This window comes from Leptonychotes weddellii, chromosome 7, assembly GCF_054177405.1.
Source record: "Leptonychotes weddellii isolate Sample4059 chromosome 7, ASM5417740v2, whole genome shotgun sequence".
Classification (NCBI taxonomy): Eukaryota; Metazoa; Chordata; class Mammalia; order Carnivora; family Phocidae; genus Leptonychotes; species Leptonychotes weddellii.
The window spans coordinates 50,898,869-50,921,693 of NC_138375.1; the positions used below are offsets into that span (position 1 = coordinate 50,898,869).

At 37.9% G+C, this 22,825-nt stretch overlaps 1 protein-coding gene across 1 annotated transcript in view; it reads left to right on the top strand.

The window, feature by feature from the left end:
• The first annotated feature begins 9,529 nt into the window (after positions 1–9,529).
• Positions 9,530–22,825, top strand: part of LOC102737234 (ras-related protein Rab-28) — a 259,450-nt gene continuing 246,154 nt past the window's right edge. Inside the window, exon 1 of the mRNA XM_006728162.3 lies at positions 9,530–9,534. The gene's annotated coding sequence lies outside the window, so the exon portion shown is untranslated. The remainder of the gene's footprint in view (positions 9,535–22,825) is intronic.

Consider the following 22,825-nt stretch of genomic DNA (forward strand, 5'->3'; position numbering starts at 1 on the left):
CTTGTGTTCCTGCTCTATCTCTCTGTCAAATAAATAAATAAAATCTTAAAAAAAAAAAAAAAGATGGTTTCCTTGGTTCTAAGATTTGCGAGTTTTACTATTACATGCCAGGGTGTTAGTCTGTTCTCCTTGATCTTGGGAGGGGTCCTCTCTGCCTCTAGGACATGAATGTTTGTTTCATTCCCCAGATTAGGGAACTTCTCAGCTACAATTTGCTTAAATATATCTTCTAGTCCTCTCTCTCTCTCCACCCCTCAGGGATCCCAATAATTCTGACATTGGAACATTTCATAGCGTCACTTATTTCTCTAATTCTGTTTTCATGGATTTTAAGCTGTGTGTTCCAGGCCTCCTCCTGTTCCTTCTTTCTATCAGTTTGTCTTCTAGATTACTAATTCATTATTCTGTCTCATTTACCCTAGATACTCGGTTAGAGTATCTAAATTAGATTGGATCTAATGCATTGATAGCATTTTTAAGTTCTGCCAGTTCAGCTTTCATCTCTGCCCTTAGAGACTCTTTGTTGCCATTAATCGTTTTCTCCGTTCTAGCAATTGTCTTCATAACTGTTACCCTGAAGTCTATTTCTGACATCTTGCTTATATCTATATGCATTTTTTCTGTGGCAGAAGTCACAGTCTCTGAGTCTTTACTATTTTGGGGGTTCCCCCTTTTGGTCATTGTGTTGAGGGGTGGTTGAGGGAATGTACAGAGTATAAATTATTGACCACAACTGAAGCAAGATGCATCTGTTTTCTAGGACCTTAGGGTTGTCAGCCTCTTGTTCTTCCAGCCTGCCTACTGAGAGAGGGGCCAGCTGTGCTGTTACTCAGGCAACCCTGTTTGGGCAGAGTTGCCCTGCCCACTGTGGGGAGGGGGGGCTCAGTGAAAACTGTTTTTGGGGGGCTTTTGTTCTCTGGCAGCTTTCCCTGGCTGCTTTTCACATCTCTTCAGAGAGTCAGAGCAGAAGTGACCATTTCCAAACCTCTGCCTCAGAACAGAGAGATCGCAGTCTGTTCTTCAGTGAGATCTCCAGGCCACACTGTCTCTGTCTCTGTCTGTGCTGCTAAAACCACAACGTCCTGGGTTGTGCACCCCACAGCAGCACTCCCAGCCCTCCCTTCCAGATCCAGGCACATCTCTGCTCTTTGTGTTTCTAAAACTGCCAGCCACCCCCAGTTCACACATGTACCCCCACAGCTCCAGGTTTCAGTCCGGGGTGCTGCCCTAAAGACCTTTCCTGCCGCTACCAGTCTGCATGTCTGTACCCGGTCCCCAGTGCGGGAGGCCTTCATGCTCTGGCAGTACAGGATCCAGGAGGCTCCCTGCCCCTACCGTTTATCTTCCTATATCTGCCCTTGGAATCACAGGTCCCCGCTTCATACCTAAAAACCAACTGCCAGTGATATTCTGTTTGCAGAGATCCAGATATATCTTCTTACATCTCAGGCTGATTTCTTGGGTGTTCAGAGTGGTCTGGTAGATATCTAGCTCAATTCATGGGACTGGTTGAAATAGGGTCCCCTACTTCTCTGACATCTTTGCCTAACCCATTATTTAGATTTTTTAAAAATTGGGTGTATAGTGGAGGGGAGACAGATAACAGTATGGGAAGATAATTCAGGATGGCTCTTCTAATTTAGCAGAGAGAGTTCTGCTCTCTGCTCCATGGACTCATTCTAGGACCCAAGGTGACAGCAATTTTGCCATTTTTAAATGATGACTTCTCAGAGAACTCTAGTATAATTTTGTCATATAGTCAGCAGAAAGTGTGAGTTTAGGGAGGAGTGCTCAGGAGATATGTCATGGGCCAGTCCATTAACTAATATACATCATATTGACTCACATTTCATTGGGGAGAACTTAGTCACATGGCCACACCTAACTACAAGGAAGACTGGGAAATGTGTATAACTCAAGCCTTATTTCCAACTAATTAGAAAGAAAGAAAAGACAGATCATGGTTAGCGGTAGCTCTATGATTGGGTAGTAGAGATGAGATGGGAAATGAGGTACAATCTGCTTAACTTTGTTAACCTAGTGTTTTCCAAACTTAGTTCACCATGGAATCTCCTTTTAGAAGACACCTATTAAAACATTTTTTAAATAAATGCTAATCTAGAGCAATGATTTTATTCTATATCATTCCCTTAACCTAGTTGGAATTTCTGTTAAAATTTATGTGATGAAGCAAAACCCTTGAAATTGCAGTGTTAAAATCCCTGCATTTGTATATTCCTATCAATGAATGTCACTTTCACCCCTGCAGTTTGGACAGGTTTAGAATTAAATTGTTGGAGGGCTTCACCTGTGTTAGGAATCACTTACTTATTTTCATCCAGAGCTTTCATACAACATAGATAGATACTTTTTCTTACTATCCGCCAGAAATAACAGCACTGAAAAAAATGACAGAACACATTTTATGAAGGCATAATATAACCCACTGCTGAGAACATGTCACTCGAGGCAAAAGCAGTTAGATCTGCCGGCTGGATGCTCTTCTGATGTTTCTCCTTAAATAACTTCATTATTCAATGAGAAGTGTTTTAATTATTTAAGTGACATAAAAGATGAGGGTGTAGTATTTATATCTAGATTCTGTTTACTGATTTTAAGTTTTTTCTATTTATATTAGATTTGTAAGAACTTACCAAACCCTATCTCCACATTTAGAGAAACAAAAGGTTTCTATGTCCTTAAAGTTTCTGTTTTTTTCCCAGCAGGATCCCTGTGATCCCTCTTTTGCTGTCAAACATGGCCCTTGCTTTATTAAAAGAACTTTGTCCCTCACCTTTGCAAAAACATTTACTTTTGTTACTGATACTCATACACGGTGCACTGATATTTACTGATAATGGATTTTTCCCCACCAGTGTAATGTACTATCATTAGGGATTGTTCTCTTCATGACAATAGACATAACAGTAATTAATCAACATAATTCTCATTACCTTTATTTAGTGTGCATTATGTATTAGGCAATGGAGAGTTTTATGTACAAAATTTCACAGCAACCATGATATAGGAATTGTAATCTCTGTGTCATAGATGTAGAAACTGAGGAAATGTTAAATTAATATTTAAACAGTATTAAAACAACAGTAGCAACAATAGAAACACAGTTGAAATATTTTTAAACGTTCAAGTCACGATTCTAACAGAGGTGTGATTAACTTCAAGTTATATGCTTCCTTTTTGCATTATCCCATGTTCTTTCTAACGCAGAGTTGATAGATTTGAAAATACATCTGTACTCTTCTTTCTGCACACCTACTAACTATCTTTATGTAGATGTTCCAATTCTTGCAATGGTAAATTGATCTTAGACTGTGAAGTAGTGAAGTCTTGAATTCAAATTAACAATGTGTGTATGACATGGAAAACATCATAGAGGAGAAGAAAGGAATGAGAATGTCCATTATAACCTCAGTGGTGGATCTGAAAGAGATTAGTATTGTCTTGAGCATTGACAAACGCTGAACAGTGCTCAGCAAGGACCTAAGTAACCCTTAGGGACAGTGATTAGTAGGTCATGCAGGCTGCATTCCAAGGGCTCCATGTACTTTGCATTCCCTGGAGCCGGGGGCGGGGGGGGGGGCGGGGTTGGGGAGAGCAAAACTCCTCAAACTAAATGCAGAAATCCTCTTTAAAAGTCATTGGTGGGCCAAAGGTGTGACCAGGAATTGTGTCAGGAAAAACAGAAATAAAGAAAAGAGTAAAAGAGGAGAAAGAAAGGTTAATAGAACACAAGAAGGCTCTATTAAAAATATTAAAATCTGTATGTACGGACCAACAAATGAGTAGATAATTAGTTGAGAGAGAAAGCAAAAATAAAATGGAAAAGGGGAGGGAGGAATGATAGGAAAGGATAGGATGGAATGCATTTCTATGCTTCCCCTGTCCTTTATTGTACACATAAAAATTAGCTGAGTTCCAATCTTACATTTACCAGTTATAATTCTTATATTGCAAGCAGCATAAAGTGGGTAATGGTTACGGTAAGAAAAAAAATAATAAAAGAAGTGATGAGGGAAGGCTAGAGGGGCATTCCAATAGTTCAGCACACAGAAGGAACAACTCAGGACCTATATAGTCCATTACACATCTGGAGCAGAAAGAGCTCTTGGACTCTGGCAAGTGAAGAGTAATGAGCAGTCTCTTCAAGCTTCTGACATTGGGATGAATTTGCTTCAGCCATTTTCTGTCCTGAGCCATCCAATTAAAGATGCAAATACCCTTGAGTGTTTCCTAGGTCCAGCTCCTCCCAGGTCACAGGTTCATCACTTGGTAGAGAATGGGAAGGGGAGGCAATGCACGTTAATGGCCGTTTCCACAAAGCCAAACAAAGTAGGGAGGAGTGGCTTCTTAAAGGGAAATCCTGGTTGTGGTATGAGAAAAAGAGTAAATAGATGCCGGGCAGGCACTGCCAACTCAGGTCTACCATACAGCATGGCTGTGCCAAGTCCAAAGATCTTAGTCTTCCAACACTTCCTGTGAAGGGGATATCAGAAAGAAATTACACTGGACGCTTGTAGAAAATGGCAAGGAAGATTTTATTCAAGACTATTGCAGCAGGAGAAAGAGGTTGGAATCAACTCCACAGAAACAAAAAGCAGTTTTTTTAAGCACTGAGGTAAGCTAATGGAAAAGTGCTGGAGGACTTTAGGTGGGTGGTTAGGCAATGTTATTAGGCCATCTGTGTTTGTTAATTGGTGCTCATTGAAGTTAGGGTCCTACCCTTCCACAGAGACTGGGAGGTAGGGGCAATGTCTTTCTTGATTGCATTTCAAAAGAAAAGATCCCAAGTCATGACAAAGACATTCCCGTGTAAAGCTTGCAAGAGGTTGGGAGAAGATTTACATCTAAAAGGGTCAGGGAAGAATTTATACTTGAATGTTTTTTTCAAGTAAATGCTCTACAGAAAGGGAGGTCAGGGACCTAGAGTCAGAAATAAACTTGTCTAACATTTAATCAAGCTGAGAGAAATGCTCAAGTGTTCTTGGTCAGTAATCATTCACTCTGTTGATGAAAACCTATCACTGCTGCTTCCAAGTCCTGCCCCTGGGCTTCTCCAATTGTCCTATTGCTCCTGCGTGCTGCTGCAGCTCACTCTGGTCCTCTCCTCTCAAAATTCTCCAGAGCAGCAATAATGCACAACGCTGGTGTACATGCCTCTCCTGGAAGACCTGCAGATAAAGAGAGGGAATTGCAGCAGACCGGAGGGGAGGGAACAACTTAAAACTGAATGTCAGACAGCAGTACTTTTGAAGTTATGTGCTCATTATACTTTCCAAGGAACTTCTCGGGGGCTCTACTGTGTTAGACCCCAGTCTACTACCACATTATTCAGCACCCACATGTCCCCATCAAAGCATCCTTCATTCTCTGGCTTCTTTGAATCCCAAGCCTTCTCTTTCTCCCAGCATCTCCCCCTCAAGCCTCCAGGGAAAAGTAGAAAATTCCCATTGCATTATTATGCAAAACAAATTGCCCTTGCTTAGTTTCAACCTCTCCAAGCTTGCTAAGCCTCAGGACTTATCTGTGCGTATCCAAATAAGAAGTTTCCTAAACAAAAGGGCTTTGGGGCCTGGTTTTCACATTTGAAAGACTAGCAGAAGTTTCCTAGTTATATTTCTTTTACATGCCTCAAATCAAATTATTCTGCTGGGTTCAAAATCAGAGTACCAGGGCTTTCATCTGAGGATATAAAAGAGGAAAGGGGAAGAAAAAGGCAATAGAAATTTAAGTTTTTCCCTTTGCCAAAAAAAAAAAAAAAAAAAGAGTGGAGGGCTTATTTATTTATTTATAATTTGAAAGAAAGAGGGAGAAAGACAAGCGGAACGAGAAATTCTTCAAACCAAAATGATTACAATGGACATAAAGCCACTGTGTGAGATTTATAAAATATGAATTCTTTTCCTTACCTATCTTACATTTTTGTTTATTGTTTCCATAGCTAAAAAGAATATAAACCAAGGCAAGATAGGATGCAAAGTAAAGATGGAAATGAGGTGCTCAAAAAATGATACCGTCATTGATAGACAGATAGACAAACAGATATAAATAGAGAATTGACAATCCCTTGCTAGCATATAGGGCATAAGATCCCTGGGCATTCAATAGTGTGTGAAGATTATTTAGGCAAGTGACTGAATAATGACCTAAAAAGCATACTATTACTGTGGGGAATACCGAAGAACTGTTTTATATTACAAAGTGGAGAAGATTTAGACCAGAAAAGAAAACAAAATGAAACAAAAGGCTTACACCACAGCAAATATTCCTAACAAAGAACATAGCTAAGATATGAATATAGAAGACCTTTCTGGTTAGATATCATTGATAGTAGAAGCACAAAATGTTGCTCATGAGCCATATTTGGTCTGTAGGAATATTTAATTTGCTATGCAATTAATAAAAACTGTTAAATTACATTTTTAATTTAAGAATACAGGCATTTGTAAAACTAAGAGCCAGTGTTTTTTCTTTTAATTGGAAAATACAGCCATAGGCTTATCTTTCTATATAGTAACAACTGGCTAAATACCATTCCTCCAATGTAGACAAGGCAGGTGGCAGAGTTGTAGTGTGGCATCAATGACTCTGAGTGAGGCAGGTGTTCACAGAACAATCTTCTCTCTCTCTCTTTCCCCTGGGGAGGTATGGCGTGTGTTTCCTTGGAGACTCAGCCACTGGAAAACTCTATGTGCCCTGGCCCAGGCTTTTTCCTCCATTTGGCTTCTTACAACACTCCCTAAGCCACTGGCTTTTAGTGGTCTACCTCTTTTGGGGTCACTTGGCAGGTGAGTTTTCATGGGCAGCATTCTTTCAAGTTATTAAAGTTGGCTCCCTTCCTTAGAGTCTATGTCTGGCCTTTCCTCTAGCATCAGCAGAAGGGCATTTGCTTTGCCTCTTTTCCTCGTACCTATCGTTGCTGGCCTTTAGGTGTCTATTGATACTCCCAAGCAACAGAAAAGGTTACATTTATCTTTCTGTTCATTGGAAGAAACTGGATATCTCTTCTAGTGAATATGCTCATCCCCTGTCCCATGAGTATTTTTCATAGCACAAATATAGTTACTTGATCAAAGTACCTACATTTGGTCCCACCTTAACTCTCCAGCTCTTGACCTATGGATCAGCTGGTCAGGAGACACAAAGAGTCAGAGGCATTATGACTATTTTTCCTGTGTATTTGAGCCACAAGAGTCTGGCACAAGCTTCCTAATGAATGAATAAAGACCTGAGTGCAATTCATTTCAGAATATGGGAGGCAAAGAAAAGGCTTGTTTGCAGAAATGATGATCTGTGCCTGGTTAACCACCTAAGCCACTTGTGCTGCTACATAATAATGCACCACTTCTCTGTTGAGTAAAAAGTTGAGTTGAGCTGGTAGAGAAAAATGTGCCATAGCAAATTGACCATGAATAAAACAAATTTACAAGTTTCTCCTGGGTGCCTGATTATCTAAAAATCTGCCAGGAAATTGAATTGCTTGTCAGCTGCCTAAATTATTTTACTCACTGCTATTGAAATTCTTGGTGGGGTAGGTGTTTTTAAAGGAAAAATAGTAAATGAGTTGGAAATGATTGATCCAACTTGAAAATAACTGTATATAGAGTCGCTTCTTTCATGTAACAAGGACCCCTTCCATTACATTCTTTTGTCATCCATCCAAAGAAGAGAGAATCAAAGACAGAAGACCCATTTTAAATGGTACAACTATTTTACCTGAGGTTTATTGATTTTTTTGATGTGATATTGAGAATTAAGTATTATAATCAATCTAGGATCTGACTATATTGCTCATGTATTTCAAAATTAAGAGTGAAATTAATCCATCAACGAAATATGAATTAATGTAAAGAGGAGTAACATAGAGGGTATAATAGCTCTAATGCACACTATATTATGGTTATATTGTTCAAAATCCACCAACAAGCTTTTTTTTTTCTTTCCTTCTTCTTTAGATGGTTCCATTATCTTCTTTTATTACCTGACTCTGTCTTGAGGGCACTATGTGCCCTCATGGTTGCATTTTCTTTCATATGTCTTGTCCCAAGCATGAGACAGATGTCCTTCATGTTTTTCAATACTGCTTTCAGACTAGTCTTTCTCACATTTCCCTAAAAATCCCAATTTTGAAACTCAAGTAATCAGATTGCTTCATCAGTATTTCTTACTAGTGCTGTCAATGACAGAACCCCAGGTCAGTTCTTTCCATATTTAGATGACTTTACCCCATGGTTCAGTGTCACTCTCTCCAGGACTACTCCTGTCTTAACTCATGGTGATAGATGTTCCTTCTAACACCTTAGGTCCTCATTTTTTAAACTAATCTTCTTCAAAGGTTTGTATCTTCACCTGACTTCAGTTACTCATTCTCAAGGTCAGACCTTGTGACTGTGTCCTAATCATACCTAATCAACACCAATAACTGCTACCTTTAGATAATAACAATTATGTGCACCGGGTTCTTCGACTTCCACCTTCAATCTCCCTCTAGCACTCAGCTCTCTTTAAAAACACTAGCACCTCCAGTCAATGGATTCTGTCAACTTCTCACTGTTCTTCATCATTGAATGTCATTACCCACCCCCTTTCTCCACATGTTAATGTTATGGTCAATTGTTATAATCACTCCCTTGCTAATATTGACTTCCATTCCTCTTACACCTTATACTCAGTTGGTAAAACTAAAATCCTATAAAAGCAAATCTTCTGCCTATTCCATGTTTGCACCTGTGCAACTTAAATGCAATAGAGAAAAGCACATGACCCCTCTGACTGGTCTCATTTAAGTTTCACAAACAAAAATCTCAGTTGAGACTATAATGGTGCCAGACATTCATAGTTTAACTTCCTAGTGTAAATGGTTCTCCCATTTTCTTAGTTAGCGATTTCACAGCTTCTCTCTTGAATTCTCCAGTGTTCCTTTTCCATGCTCATTCCCACCTGATGATACTGCTTCTTGCCTCCCTGACAAAATTGAGCCAGAAAAGGAATACACCTACTAGCATTTGCACCCTATTTCTATCCTGCTGCCTGTTACCATAGCCTTATAGGAAGCCAGTCTCTGTCTTGCATGTTAGATCCTACTGCTGCCTTCCCTATTCTCTGTCTCCTCTTTTATTCATATATCCACATCCATTTCATCAGGAAACTTTCACATCTCTACCTCCAAATTACATCTAGTAGCCCATCATTTCTAATCACCTCCAGGGCTACCATCCTGGCCCTAGCCACTACCACTAATATCTCTAATATGAATTACTGCAAAAGCCTCTTAGCTATGCTCCTTTCTTCTGTTCTTGCCTGTTAACCCATCCACTCCCCTCCCACTATTCTCAAAGTTCATTACTATTCAAATCTGATCATGTCACTCCTCTGTCAACACCCTATGATAGTTTGCTGTTTTGTTTAAATGATTTTGTTGTTAAAATGGCCTAAATGACCCACTTCATCTTCTGACTTCATCTCTTATACACCCCAACCCCCCACTTACAGTTTATGCCTTGGATGCCTCCCTCCCTGGAATACCTTCACCTGGATAACTCCATGGTAAATTCCCTCACTTCTTTCAAATCTCTCTTCACATGTGACTTCTCACTTACCACCTATCCTGACCATTCTCTTTGTCTCACCTGCCAATTTTCTCTGTCCCTCTACTTCTATTGTTTATTATTCTAGTCTATTTAAAATTTTTTTCCCATAATATTTGTCACCTTCTGAAGCAAAAAATACTTTACTTACTTGTTTAGGTTATTATTTATGTACTCTTTTTAACTCTAAAATATAAATTCCTCAAGGTCAGGAATTGCTATCTGGTTTGCTTACCGATGTGGCCCAAATGGTCTAAGGCATCACTTGGCATATGGCAGGAGATCAATAAACATGTGTTAAATCTATAAACACTTTCTTACTGCTGGCACTCTGTAGTGTTGCTTGTTCAACTTTTATTGGTTTGATTTATTTGCATTGTAAACATAAGGGTATTCATATTCCTTCACCATTTGGTGAGTTGAGTAGTATTTATTTTTCTTATTACAATTATGCTTTATGTAGTATGCCAGTTTATGTTTTCCTAGGTTAAGATGCCCTAATTTTCTCTTGTTCTCACTCTTTTGCTTAAGATTTTTACCTCTCATATAACTTACTTTGTTTTGAAATCTCTCATTGGTCCAGGGCTTCTTTGGCCCACCTTATAGACTATCCATATAGAAGGGATCTTTGAGATAATATACCCTAACTGCTTTATGCATAGGTGAGAACATTATGACACAGGAAGATGAATAATTTTCTATTATTTATTAATGATAAAACTCAGCTTCAATTCTCCTGGTTCTATTCTCTTTTCACTATAAGCCAAAATAGCATACACATGACTCACTCCATCTTCCCTCTTCCATGAACTGATATATAGCACAGCAGTCTTTCACAGGAGTAAGGCAATGGGTTTGGACGAAGTGGGTCATAGAAGTGGGGACTAAAGCACAAATTCAGTCTTTTTTGACATAGGAGGAACTCAGACAATAAGACAAGACTACATTCCTTGATACCATTTCAGAATAATGGTGAAAGAACCAAGCTGGAACTCAGAGGACGGGGTAAAACCCAATGACCTCAGTAGTACTAAAACATTGTTTTCTAGGTCATATAGGAAAACTTAAGTTATAGGTTGCAAGATGTACAATGCCTATCATATGGCACAGTATTTTAGGCTACTATGGGACTGATATTTATTTCCCTTAAGCTACCGTTAATTGAGCCCTTCCTCTGTGTCAGGTGTTGTTGGTTGCCTTAACTCTCTCAGTGCCTGTGCAATAGATAATACTATTATCCTCATTTTACAGATGAGAAAAAGGAGATAATAATTTAGTAATTTGTCAGTTGTTACAGATGAGTGTGAGCTAAGCATAAATTTGAATACAATCCACTCTGCAACAATGCCCTCCCCACATTCAATAAGGGGGTGTGGTTAAGGCTGCTTAAATAGTTCCAGTTTCAGTTCATTTGAGAATTGAGACAGGATCAAACCTATCCATAGGGTGATATGAACACATTGAAAAGGAAAAGCTAGAGCAAGTAGGGTTACAAATAAGGTGGGATGATGGTAAAAAAAAAATCTTTATTTTTTAATTCCTCTCAAGCTGTACAGTTTTGAATTCTTAAGATTATTTTTATTGAGAGACTATTCATGAAACAAAGTGAGACCTAAGTGATATCAAAAGTAACATTTTCCACAAATACCATTTGGGGCCAGTGATTTCAATAACAGAGGCAATTCTTAATTTTGCCAATAAATAAATAAATTTTGGAACATCAGAGAACTTCTGGGGGTGACATGTGTCTTCTAAAATCATTGTCCTTTGTCACAGAGGGGCCCATCTAATGAGAGGTACTGTGTTCCCACCAGAAAAAGCAGTTGGTTGCACATCAAACTGAATGTGGAATGATAGGAATCGCTGAAAATTTGCCAGCCTGGCAGTGAATTAGTTTTTCCGTGTCCTCAGGGATAGACTGCCCTGTGAGAATTTGAACCTATCAGTTAGCTGTCAAATTTCATTTGACACCTCATCCAAAATTTAAAAGGGCCTGCCATCTGAAGTCGGAGATGTTCTTGGAGAAAAGGAAAAGGCTATTTCTTTATGGGCTAGCAGGATCGAAGCTGCCAAGTGCTTCTACTGAGGACATCAAGCTGGCAGCCCTACATGAACAAACTTGACAGATATTATGGCTTCCTAATGTAAGCAATTCTTTCTCAGCCCCTAAACTCATTTTTTCCCTCTCTCTTTCAGACAGAGGGCCCCCAGAGGCACGAAATCCCTCGGGGGACATTTAGCACAAGTTGCAAAGTGCCGCTGGAGTGTCAGTCGACAAGAGGTTACAACTTGTAACTTCACTGTTTCTTAACTGCAATTGGGTTTTCTACTCTCTCCTTGTCTTCTTCTGGGCATTACTTTTTAATTTTACCCAGAATACCTTGCATGCCCACCCCATCCTGTGAAATGTGAAGTTTTCATGTGTCTTTTTATGAGTGAAATCCATCGTAAAGTCGTTTCTGCACACGCTATAGAAATGTTCCTCGCTGGAGAGGCGTTCACACTTGGCTGACAGATCACCACCTGACGTTGACGTTCTCTAATGCCCCCCATGCCCCACTTTCCCCCCGATTCTGCTAACTGCTTTAAATGGCTTCTTTGAGTGAGGGCTTCAACAGTTTGGAACCTGCCCTGAGACAAGGACCCCTTGATGGATTCATGATTGACCTCTTGATTATCCATGGCCATTTGAGGAAGATTAAATGGGCATGGCATGAGAGGAACATTAGCTGCAATCAATCTGCTGCTCCCTTCTCCTTCTTCCTTTCTCCTTCACACAGACTGATTCATCAAAGGACATTTGCAATGCCTCATTTCAGAGATCCTGGCTTCAAAGCCAGGCTTTATTTTACAAAGAGAAAAATACTAAAGTCTCTCGCTAGATCCCTTCAGGGCCAAAGGAAAAAAAAAATCCTCTAATTGTCACATCTATGCTGGCTCTGGGGGAAAAAAAAAAAAAAGTGCATATGTAAGGGCAATCATTTGAAAAGAATAAAGGAAAAATTGCTCACTTTTGTTTTATACCACCTTAATTTCTTTGTTAGTTTCTCTGTGCTAGTCACCTGTACCAAATCTGGACTCTTAGATAACTACAGAGGGCATATAAAGATTTTAATTTAAACCTTAGCTTCTTAGGTAAATGAAGCTAGGTTCCTGCCTTTGCAATCTAATTCACACAGGGCCAATTTTATTCTTGTTCCATTATTTCATCGAGCTTCTGTGATCATAAGTCTCGCTTTGAAGTTGGTTGGAACTCTGAGCACAGATAGATTCCCTGGGTCTTGGAGTAAAATGAGTAATAGATCTGTAACCTCACAGTTCCTAATGCTTGCTCACTTTCTCTCTCTCTTTCCCTGTGGTCCTCATTCGTGTTCTGGAAATGACTGGAATTTGTGTAACTTCTGAAGTTTGATCTGCCACACGACTAGTTAAATGATGGGAATTTGGGTGAACAATAAAACATACATGTACAAAACAGAAATTAAACTAAAGTTGCCTTTTTTTCTGGTTATCTTTATATAGAGAGAAAGACAGAAACAAAAACAAAAACAGTGAGGGAGAGAAAGAACATTAAACTGAAACTAAACTTTAATTTTTTTCAGGTTATCATTTTAGATAGATTGAAATAAATAGATATCTATACTGTACCTGTCTCTATCTATCTATCTATTGAGAGAGAGAAAAAAACCAAACTAACTATGATAAACCAAATATAACCAAATAACCATATACAGTCCCCCACAATATGTGACACTTTTGAGGAAGCGATTGGTTGAAAGATCACAGAAGCTAAATTTCTACACCAGATATAGTCATTCAGTCTATCTGACTGCTGGCCCCTATTTAGTCCTATCTCTGGCTTGGTGAGCAGTGCCACAGCTGATGTGATCAGTAGCCACTACTGGGGCCTTGGTCTCCCCAACCCCACATAAACTTATGAAGGCAGCAAGTTCATTACGTGCTCTTATGATAGGAATGAAGAAAGATGCATCGGGGTCTGGTGAAAAAGATATCACTCACACAAAGGTCTAGAATAGAGTGCCAAATAGCTCCAGTTTACCCAGATCTGAATGGTTTTTTGGTATGTGGAACTTCAGTGCTAAAACTACGATCTCTGGAAAATAAGGACAATTGATCATCCTGGTCTGAAAGCTTAGATTGTAGCAGAATTTCTTGTGCATCTTCATTATTGTCCTCCATTTCTTTTTTCTATATTGAGTGGATAAGACTGGATCAGAGGCTTTAAAATTGGTGGTCAGAGGCCGAATCCAATCCACAAATCTGTTTTGTTTGGGCCACACCATGATGCGTGAAATTTTGCATGTTTATCTTTATTTTTATTTTATTTTTGGTGTCTTGAAAAGTAAGAAGGTATTGTAACAATGGGCCCACATGTGTACCAGGCAACAGTAGTTATCTGATGTTGAACAGCATCTACCCATACAATATGGGCAAAATATATATTTTCTCTCATTTACCTTAGCCACTGAGCTTCTGTAGGCATTGGAACATGAAGCCCCTGGACCAGATCAGTGATTGTCCACAAATCTGCTTGAGGCCTACCTCACTTTGAGCAATAGCCCTTCAGCCGATTTCAGGAAGAAGGGTTGCTTCTAATTCTTAGTTGTGCCCACATATTAAAATCACAGTAGCCTACAAAACAAAAATGTCCATCTTCTCCTTGAAATCCCCCAATGAGACTTAATAAAGCTTCAAGGATCTGGAAGATCTCCTGTAGCTCTAAAACTCTGTTAACTAAAAGGTAGAAATGGCCTATTTTTCACCTCTCATTGAAAATACTTGTTTTATTCTTTTAATCACTGAAATACTTCCTACTTAAAATATGTCAGTAGTATAAACCTAACCAGTTTACTTTGATTGCAAATCAAGTGTTCCTCCAATATGCTTTTCTGAATTGGGAAAAATGGGGCTCTTAGAGATCAATATGTGGCATTCTGCATGTTGTGATCAATTGGTGATTAAGTGAAAATGGTTTAGCTTAATTTGCTTTGAAAAGCTGTGCTTGTGCTGATAAAGTGTAGAAGTGTTTCTGAGATGAGATACAAGGAACAGATGTTTAGTATAAAATATTGATAGCACAGAACAGAGATAAGCTTAGTATTTAATTTGTCTTAATATTTCCATTGCCACAAATTCAACAGTTTTTATCTTACTGGGTAATTACAACTCCCCCCTCCCCCCCAGGTATAAGATAAGATAGACTTTTTCCCATTTTCTGTCACATTTAAACTCTTTATGCCCCCCCTTCTCTCTGTGTTCTTTTTGTGTTCCCCCAGGTCCTGGTTTCTTTATTTTAATTTCAGTTGCAATCTTCAGTTAAAAGATTAGAGAACTTGTTTGTAAAAGTTGACCTTTTCCTTGCCTTAGAGTTTTTAGGTTATCTACTCATGTTATACCCTAAAAAGGAAGTGCATGTGTTAGGATATAGGTTGGAGGCTTCAGAAGGCTGCAGACTATAGAGATTCAAACAATAGAGGAGTTTGTTTTGGTCTTTCTTTTCATATAACATTCAGGTCAGATAAGGGTCTCTGCTCCATGTAGTCATATAGGGATCCAGGCCGGGCTATAAGTTTTGACCTCCTCAATGTATAGCTTCCTTTACTGATATACAGCTCATGCTCCATTTCTTAGTGTTTTTCAGACAGTTGGAAGGGGGTTGGGACCGAGTGGGTAAGTCCAGGGCAAGCAACTTGTCTTTAAGGAAGTGACCCAGAAGGTTCATACATTAGTTCTATTCTCTTATCATGGACATTTTGTAAATATGGTCACATCCAACTAGAAGGGAGGCCAGAGAACCATTTTACCCATGAAGAAAATAGATCTTCCTTTTCTAGCAGTAAGGCAAAGCCAATATGCTGAAAGGCCAACCTTCAAAACTCAAGCATCATAAATTAATATTATTATTGTGTTGCTGGAATAAAGGATATGAAGGAAATTGCCAAAGGACAAAGGAAAGAGGAACAGAAATTAAACGATGAGCAGAGACAAAGGCTGTGAGTTGTGAGCACATATATTGGCCCTCCTGGGTGGATATAAACCTTTGGCCTACCTGTCATAAATTTTTAGGATGAAGCCAGAATGGGACTGGACTAGTCCCAAGTCAGTAGTGACCCTTGGCTCATGGAGAAAGCTACTGAATGAAAGAATATCTGAAGAAAAATACCATGAATTTAAGCATTCAAATATTCCACAAATAAGAACAAATTTCCATTCAGATATTCCCAAATATGCCAGAAAATGAGTGGCATGAGAGTGGGCAGAAACAATAAACAAAAGATTTAGACCTCCAAGTACTTTTGATCTCACAGTTGTGAAATAGAGAATATAAGATGATCACATACATACATAAAATATGTTAATATATAAAATATAAGATGGAATCACAAAAGAAGGACCAAAAAGACTATGAAAAAGAGCAGAAAGATCTGAAAAAAGAATAAAAAAGAATTTAGAAATAAAACAATTTTTTTTAAGATTTTATTTATTTTTTTGGGGGGAAGGGCAGAGAGGGAGAGAATCTCAAGCAGACACACCGTTGAGGGTGAATCCATATGGGGGGGTGGTGACCCCAGGACGCTGAGATCATGACTTGAGCCAAATCAAGAGTCGGATGCTTAGCCAACTGAGACACCCAGGTGTCTCAAGAAAAGGATTCTTAAGGTTACCAAAAAAACTCAGAAAAGACAACAAAACAGTAACACTTATATAAGACTGAGACTAGTTTCTATATAGAGTTAGGAAGTAACTCTGGGCCACACTTCATTTTTTTGGATCTCAAGAAATTTTCATGTGGCCCCTGAATATCACATATTGTTTTACAAAAAGAGTTTTCTATGTCTCATTCAAGGAGGCGAAACAAATTCCTTCTTAGTAAGGCATTTTTTCCTAAAACAACCCAAGTAGACAATTTTTACATTTTTACCCAAGAAACAGTTTTTGATCTTTAGAACTCCATCTCCATTTCAGAAGAGAGTATTTGCTTTACATTTGCATAACTAAAAGGCTCAGTTAGATGGTTTTCGCAGAACAAAAGAACATTCTGCCTAAAGAAATAGGCATTGAAGTTTCTGACACTTAAGAGTTAGAAATCACTTGGCTGCTTTTAAATGTCATTTCCCGCTCTCAGCACCCATAAGTTTATATCCATGAAGGCTTGAAAAATTGTAGGGTCAGAAGCCACCAGGACACTCCACAGACTTAGTCTGAAGCACTGGCCATATCACTTTAGTTTCATTCGCATGAAATCTGGCAAGCCAGAAAACTCGTTTAATTGCGAGCTTTTCCCCTCCATATTCTAACATGGTACAGTTATGAAACTGACCAAAGCGGGGAAAGTCAGGGATTTATTTGTTTTAAAGGAACAGTCAGAATAGTATTCCTTGTGCAACATTTAGTAAATGCACTCAGAACTAATCACTGTTGACTCAGTCGGATACTTTATCACCTTAAAATTTGACTGAATAGTCAAATAGAGATCATTGATCTTTCTATAGCTCTTTGTATTTACAGCGTGTCAAAATTGTGTTTTGTCAGTTTTCTTATTTAATCCTCATGATCCTCTCTGCTACAGGGTTTATTATCACCCTTAATTTATAGAAAAGGAAACTGAGACTCAAGGCATAGCTAATAAATTTGAGAACCATGACCTGAGTCTTTTTTTTCTCCCTATAAAATCTGTGTATTTACATTACATAATGCTCTCTCCTTTACATATAGCAGAAGAGCTTAAGTATAATGTCGTTTTTGAAGAAGTGTAATTCATAGTTTGTATAGTGACTCTCAGTTGTCCAGAATAAATAAAAGTTTATGGATAATGGATAGTTACATATAGGTAGCCAGGAAACATGGTGGTTTATGTAAATCTCTGCAATTAACCAGGTATGTGACGTTAAGCCAAACATATAATTTCATTGGGGTCCAGGTTGCTTATATGCATTTGAAGACTTTTTTATTTGTTTTTGAATAGATGATTGATTACTAGTGGTTCTTCTGGTTAAAAAAATGCATATATTTTATTTCTAAAATACATGTTCTTTTTCAGTTCAAAACAAGTTTCTCAATATCAGTATGTGCGTGTGTGTGTGTGTGTGTGTGAGTTTCTCCTATTTTCTCTCTTAGCCCATTCAGGCTGCTGTATCAAAAGTGCCATAGACTGGGTGGCTTAAACAATAAGCATTTATTTCTTGCAGTTCTGGAACCCAGGGAATATAAGATCAGGGGGTTTAGGATTCAGTTTCTGGTGTGAGCTCTTTTCCTGGTTTGCAGATGAGCATCTTCTCACTGGGTCATCGTATGATAGAAGGGGTAAGGGAGCTCTCTGGGGTCTCTTTTATCAGGGCACTACTCCCATTCACAAAGATTCTACCCTCATGAACTAATCACCTCCCCAAAAGCCCACCTCCTGTTATCATTACATTGAATGTTAGGATTTAAACATATAAATTTGGGGAGGACAGAAATATCCAGTCCTTACAAAGGATTTTTCTATCTGTTTTTCAATAGATGACAGTTAATGGTTCTCCCTGTTAAACAAATTATATATATTGTATATGTATGCATATATATACACATACATATACATATATAATATATGATTTTATTTATTTATTTTTAGAGAGAGAGAGAGAGAGAACATGGGATCAGGGAGAGGAGCAGAGGGAGAAGAAGAGGGAGAGAAGCAGACTCCCTGCTGAGCACAGAACCTGAGATCAGGACCTTGAGGTCAAGACCTGAGCCTAAATCAAGAGTCAGACACTTAACCCACTGAGCCACCCAGGCACCCCTAGACATTTATATAATTTATCTTTAAAATATATGTTCATAATTTTTCAGTTCAAAATTAGTTGTCTCAATGTTGCCTTTAAAAAAAGTTTTATTAATCTGAACAAGTCACATTACATCCCTCTAAATTTTGCCAACTGTTAAAAAAAAAAAAAGTATTGTACCATATTCTTTAGAAATTCTGTAAGTCTTGATATTCCTATTTGAGCCAAATGAGGTCTGGCTATATCACAGAAAATATCTTTAAAATATATCACCATTAAAGTATAAAAAAGAGCACTTTAAAATACCCAATTAAAGTTCACAAAATGGAATATAAAATTGGATCTTAAGTGTTTTTAAAGCTGACACTCATATTTTATTTAAACTTCTCAAAATATAATTTGTTTATTTATTTATTTTTTTTTTGTAGAAGGGATAGAACTGGTTCTCTAAAGCATAGGCTGTTCCCGAGTGAAAGTTTTGTGATAAAATGGCCACAGACCTCATTTTGTAAATTTCTTCATCTCCTCAGCAATGTCAGTTGCCTCCATGCGACTTCATTATTTTCCTCATCTCCCCCAATGAATCATATTAATATTAACACCTGATTATCCTACATTGAAGATCTATGAAGAAAACGGGTGAAAAGTTTGACAGTAACATTTATTTAATATAGAATAAAACATTCTTTAATGACTTCCCAGAAGTCAGATATGAGGGAATTTTCTTCAGTTTATTTGCAAATATGCTCGGAATGATTTTTCCTTGTTTCTGATTTGGTGAGAAGTTTCTCATGTGAAATTTCAGCTGAGCACAGTCTGATACTGCTGCAAACATCTTTGACTTTGGCGTTGAAAAATTCAGGCCGGTTTTCAGTATTCTAAAAGGGCATTCCTGTGACTCTGGAAACGTGCCATACAACTTTCTTCCGTGAAATAGATAGGCATCCATTAATTAGACATTATTATTAATGCCATTTTCAGCTGCATACTAAAGGACAGAGTACAGAACTGAGGGCAGGACTGATGACTTTGATGATATATGGACAGCTTTCATAAATTACTTAAAGAAAATTCTCACTTCTTACCCTATTGCATACAATAATTAGAAAGTAATGAATAATTGTGGGAAAAGAGAAAACATACATGGATTAGGTTTATCTCCTGCTTCTTTATTGTTCGTTATTTTTCCCCAGTGGTGGGAAATCTCTGCGATGTTGCAGAAGGTTAGGGAATCACATGATTTAAGGAGTGTGATGACCTTTCTTTATGTCTATTTGAAGACCTCCTCACCAGAGTTTCCAGGAACCAGATTGATTTATTTCCTAACTCTGTTTGTTATTTAACTATGCCATATAGTGCCAGGGCAGAGTGTTCTAAAATATTTTCTATGATACCCTAACTCTTAGAACAACAAAAAGGCTCTGGGTTCAAATAAGCTTGAGGAAAAGTGTTTAGGTACAGGTAAACATTTCTTATTCTAGAACATCTAAGTGTCTTTAGCATATGACAGTGTATTCTGAGTTTACGACAGTGATATTTCACAAACTTAGGTGAATCATATTGTACTCTTTGTAGTGGAGTACCGAGTGGGCCTACTTTTCTTTGGAATATATGCTGGGTGTCCTATGTAAGTGATTCGTACAACAAACATACGCCACAGTTCTTAACTTGAAAAGAACTTTCAGAGAATGGATACATTTAAATGAAGTTTCCAGGTACGATCATGCTGGTATATCATATGTTACTGTGCATTATTTCTGTACTAAAGATCAACTAAAAATATAAAACATTTGGTGATAACAACAGATAAAACAGTCTTAATGTAGGTGTCCTTCAGACACTAACACCAATCTTACAAACTAAATTTCCTTTTTTAAAAAAAGATTTTATTTATTTTATTTGAGAAAAAGAGAGAGAGAGAGAACATGAGCGGCGGGGAGGCAGGGGCAGAGGGAGAAGCATACTCCCCACTGTGCAGGGAGCCCAACACAGGGCTCAATCCCAGGACCCTGGGATCATGACCTCAGCTGAAGGCAGACGCTTAACCAACTGAGCCACCTCGGTGCCCCTAAACTAAGTTTCCTAATGGTAAAGGTGCTGTGAGGGACTGGTCAATAAAATCTACTGTACCTGATTTTTGCATTCTCATATACATAGTCAAGTATTTGACCAGTTCAGTAAAATCATGATGGAAGTTGATCTTCATGAGAATAAATAATTAGGTTAAATTAATTTACATAAGTAATATACCAAATCAATAATTGGTTGCCTTTAATATTCATAATAAGAAATAGATTGTCAAATGTACATATTTAGAAGATTGCTTTAGTGAAAAGGTAATAATGGTTTGGAATTAATAATTCAAATATTATGCTTGTCTGTTAACAGATGGAGAATATTGAAAATAGATATCTTTCTCTGCATTTTTTTTCTCTGTGTTCTTGTAATAATACCACCTCTGAAGAAAACATGCTGTTATTATATATATATATATATATATGTTTATGTTGGAAATTTTTGGGCATTGTGTTCCCTTGAAAAGGTACCAAAGAAAGGTTGAGTATCCTTCAGGAGAAAAATATGTATACCAGATACAGAATTTTTATGTATTTCAAAGATAGTCAGAAATACACACTTTTCTGCTGTATAACCTAGTCTGCACATCCTTAGGTCACCTGCTATCATACATGCATTATTCACAAAGTGCACTTCAGTACTTTTGTTGTTTTTTTTAAAGATTTTTGTGACTTATGTATTTGAGCGAGTGAGTGAGAGAGAGAGGAGAGAGAGCACAAGCCGGGGAAAGAGGCAAAGGGAGAGGGAGAAGCAGACTCCGAGCTGAGCGGGGAGCCCAACTCAGGGCTGAACCCCAGGACGCTGAGATCATGACATGAGCCAAAGGCAGACACTTAATCGATTGAGCCACCCAGGCACCCCAGTGTTTTTGTTTTTAAGGCCCTTAAAATACGATGAAATACAATGAAAAAAAAAATCGGAATCCCTACATTTTCAAGTAACTCACAATTTATATACAATAATCTGTATTATTTTAAGGCAGGTTACAGTTACTAAAAAACATTTTGTCTCTGAACTAGAGTTTATTATGTTAAGTCTCTTTTGTTCAGACATGCTATCTGAATCATTTCTGCTTGGGTCAAGGAAGCAAGACTCAGTGAGAGAAGGAATGTAAAGTTCTTCCTAGCACAGTTCCTGGCACACGGTTCACCATCATCAGTTTAGCTCTTACTGCTGTTGTCCACTGACCCGCTCTTTGGCCCAGTTTGCTTTTGCCCATATGCAGAGTTGAAGGGAAAAGAAATTATGAAAAATGTGGTAGTGGCCTTTTCTTGTCTCCATCCCTCAGCTTTAAAGTTTGAAGGCTTTTTATTGTCATTTCAAAGATTTGCACTTCTGTCTTATTTCAGTAAAACTTTTTCTGTAAAACAAAGTTTAGCTCATTAACTGTTGGAAATATTTTTAAAACTCGTTTAGCGAACTTGAGATGTGTGAGGTTTGGGCTTCTTTCTTTTGCATATTTAGAATCTGTAACTAACTCAGAATTACTGTTACAAGCAGCAGCATAGCAAAGGGAAGGAAGGAGACTGTAGAACGTGAGATCTGGGCTCTACTTTTCTCCTGCTGTGCAACCCACAGGACTTACATAGCTTCTCTGATATTTACATCTGTTGGATGATGGAATTTCTTTAACGGCCAGTTTCTTCGAATTCCAGTTGTTAAATTTGATGATATAATCCCTCTAAAACCCAGTTAGACTTTTCCAGAGAAAACTTAAACATTCCACATCCTCAGTCTTCCCTATGTTGGCTACTTTTAAGGAAAGTGACTAAAATCAGTAGATGATTCAAATTTAAAATAATTAATGTAAAATTATTAATAACACTTACCCGAATGATAGTTTAATCAGTAAGGGATGCCTATTTAAATAATGATTATATTGTGGCTAATCTGATAAAAAACTGGTAAAACAAAAATATCTTTTAGGTAAATGTCAGCAAATTGCAATTTATTTTATTGGTTAAACAGCACCGAGCCCGAGTGCTGTAGTGTAATAACTTAATCTCAAAGGGTGCACACCTCTCATTTTTAGTTTCCTTGCATAGAAAAGACTTAAGGTCATGATATTGCCAATTGAAATTTACAAAAACAAATTGCTGTTTCTCTGCAAAGTTACTTTTACACATTCTTTGCAGAAATCTACAGTGTAGGGATAACAAAGACACAGAAATCTGTTAAATTATGCTGATTTCTTTTTGTTTCATGGAATGTGTATGTATATTCTGAGAATAGAAAACTCACACACAGTACATAACCTTTTCAACTTTCCAGAGATTAAAAAACACACTGCATTGCTTTATTGCATTTTCTACAAAAAGGGACATATTTCAGCAGAAAAGGGCAAACCAGGAAATTTAC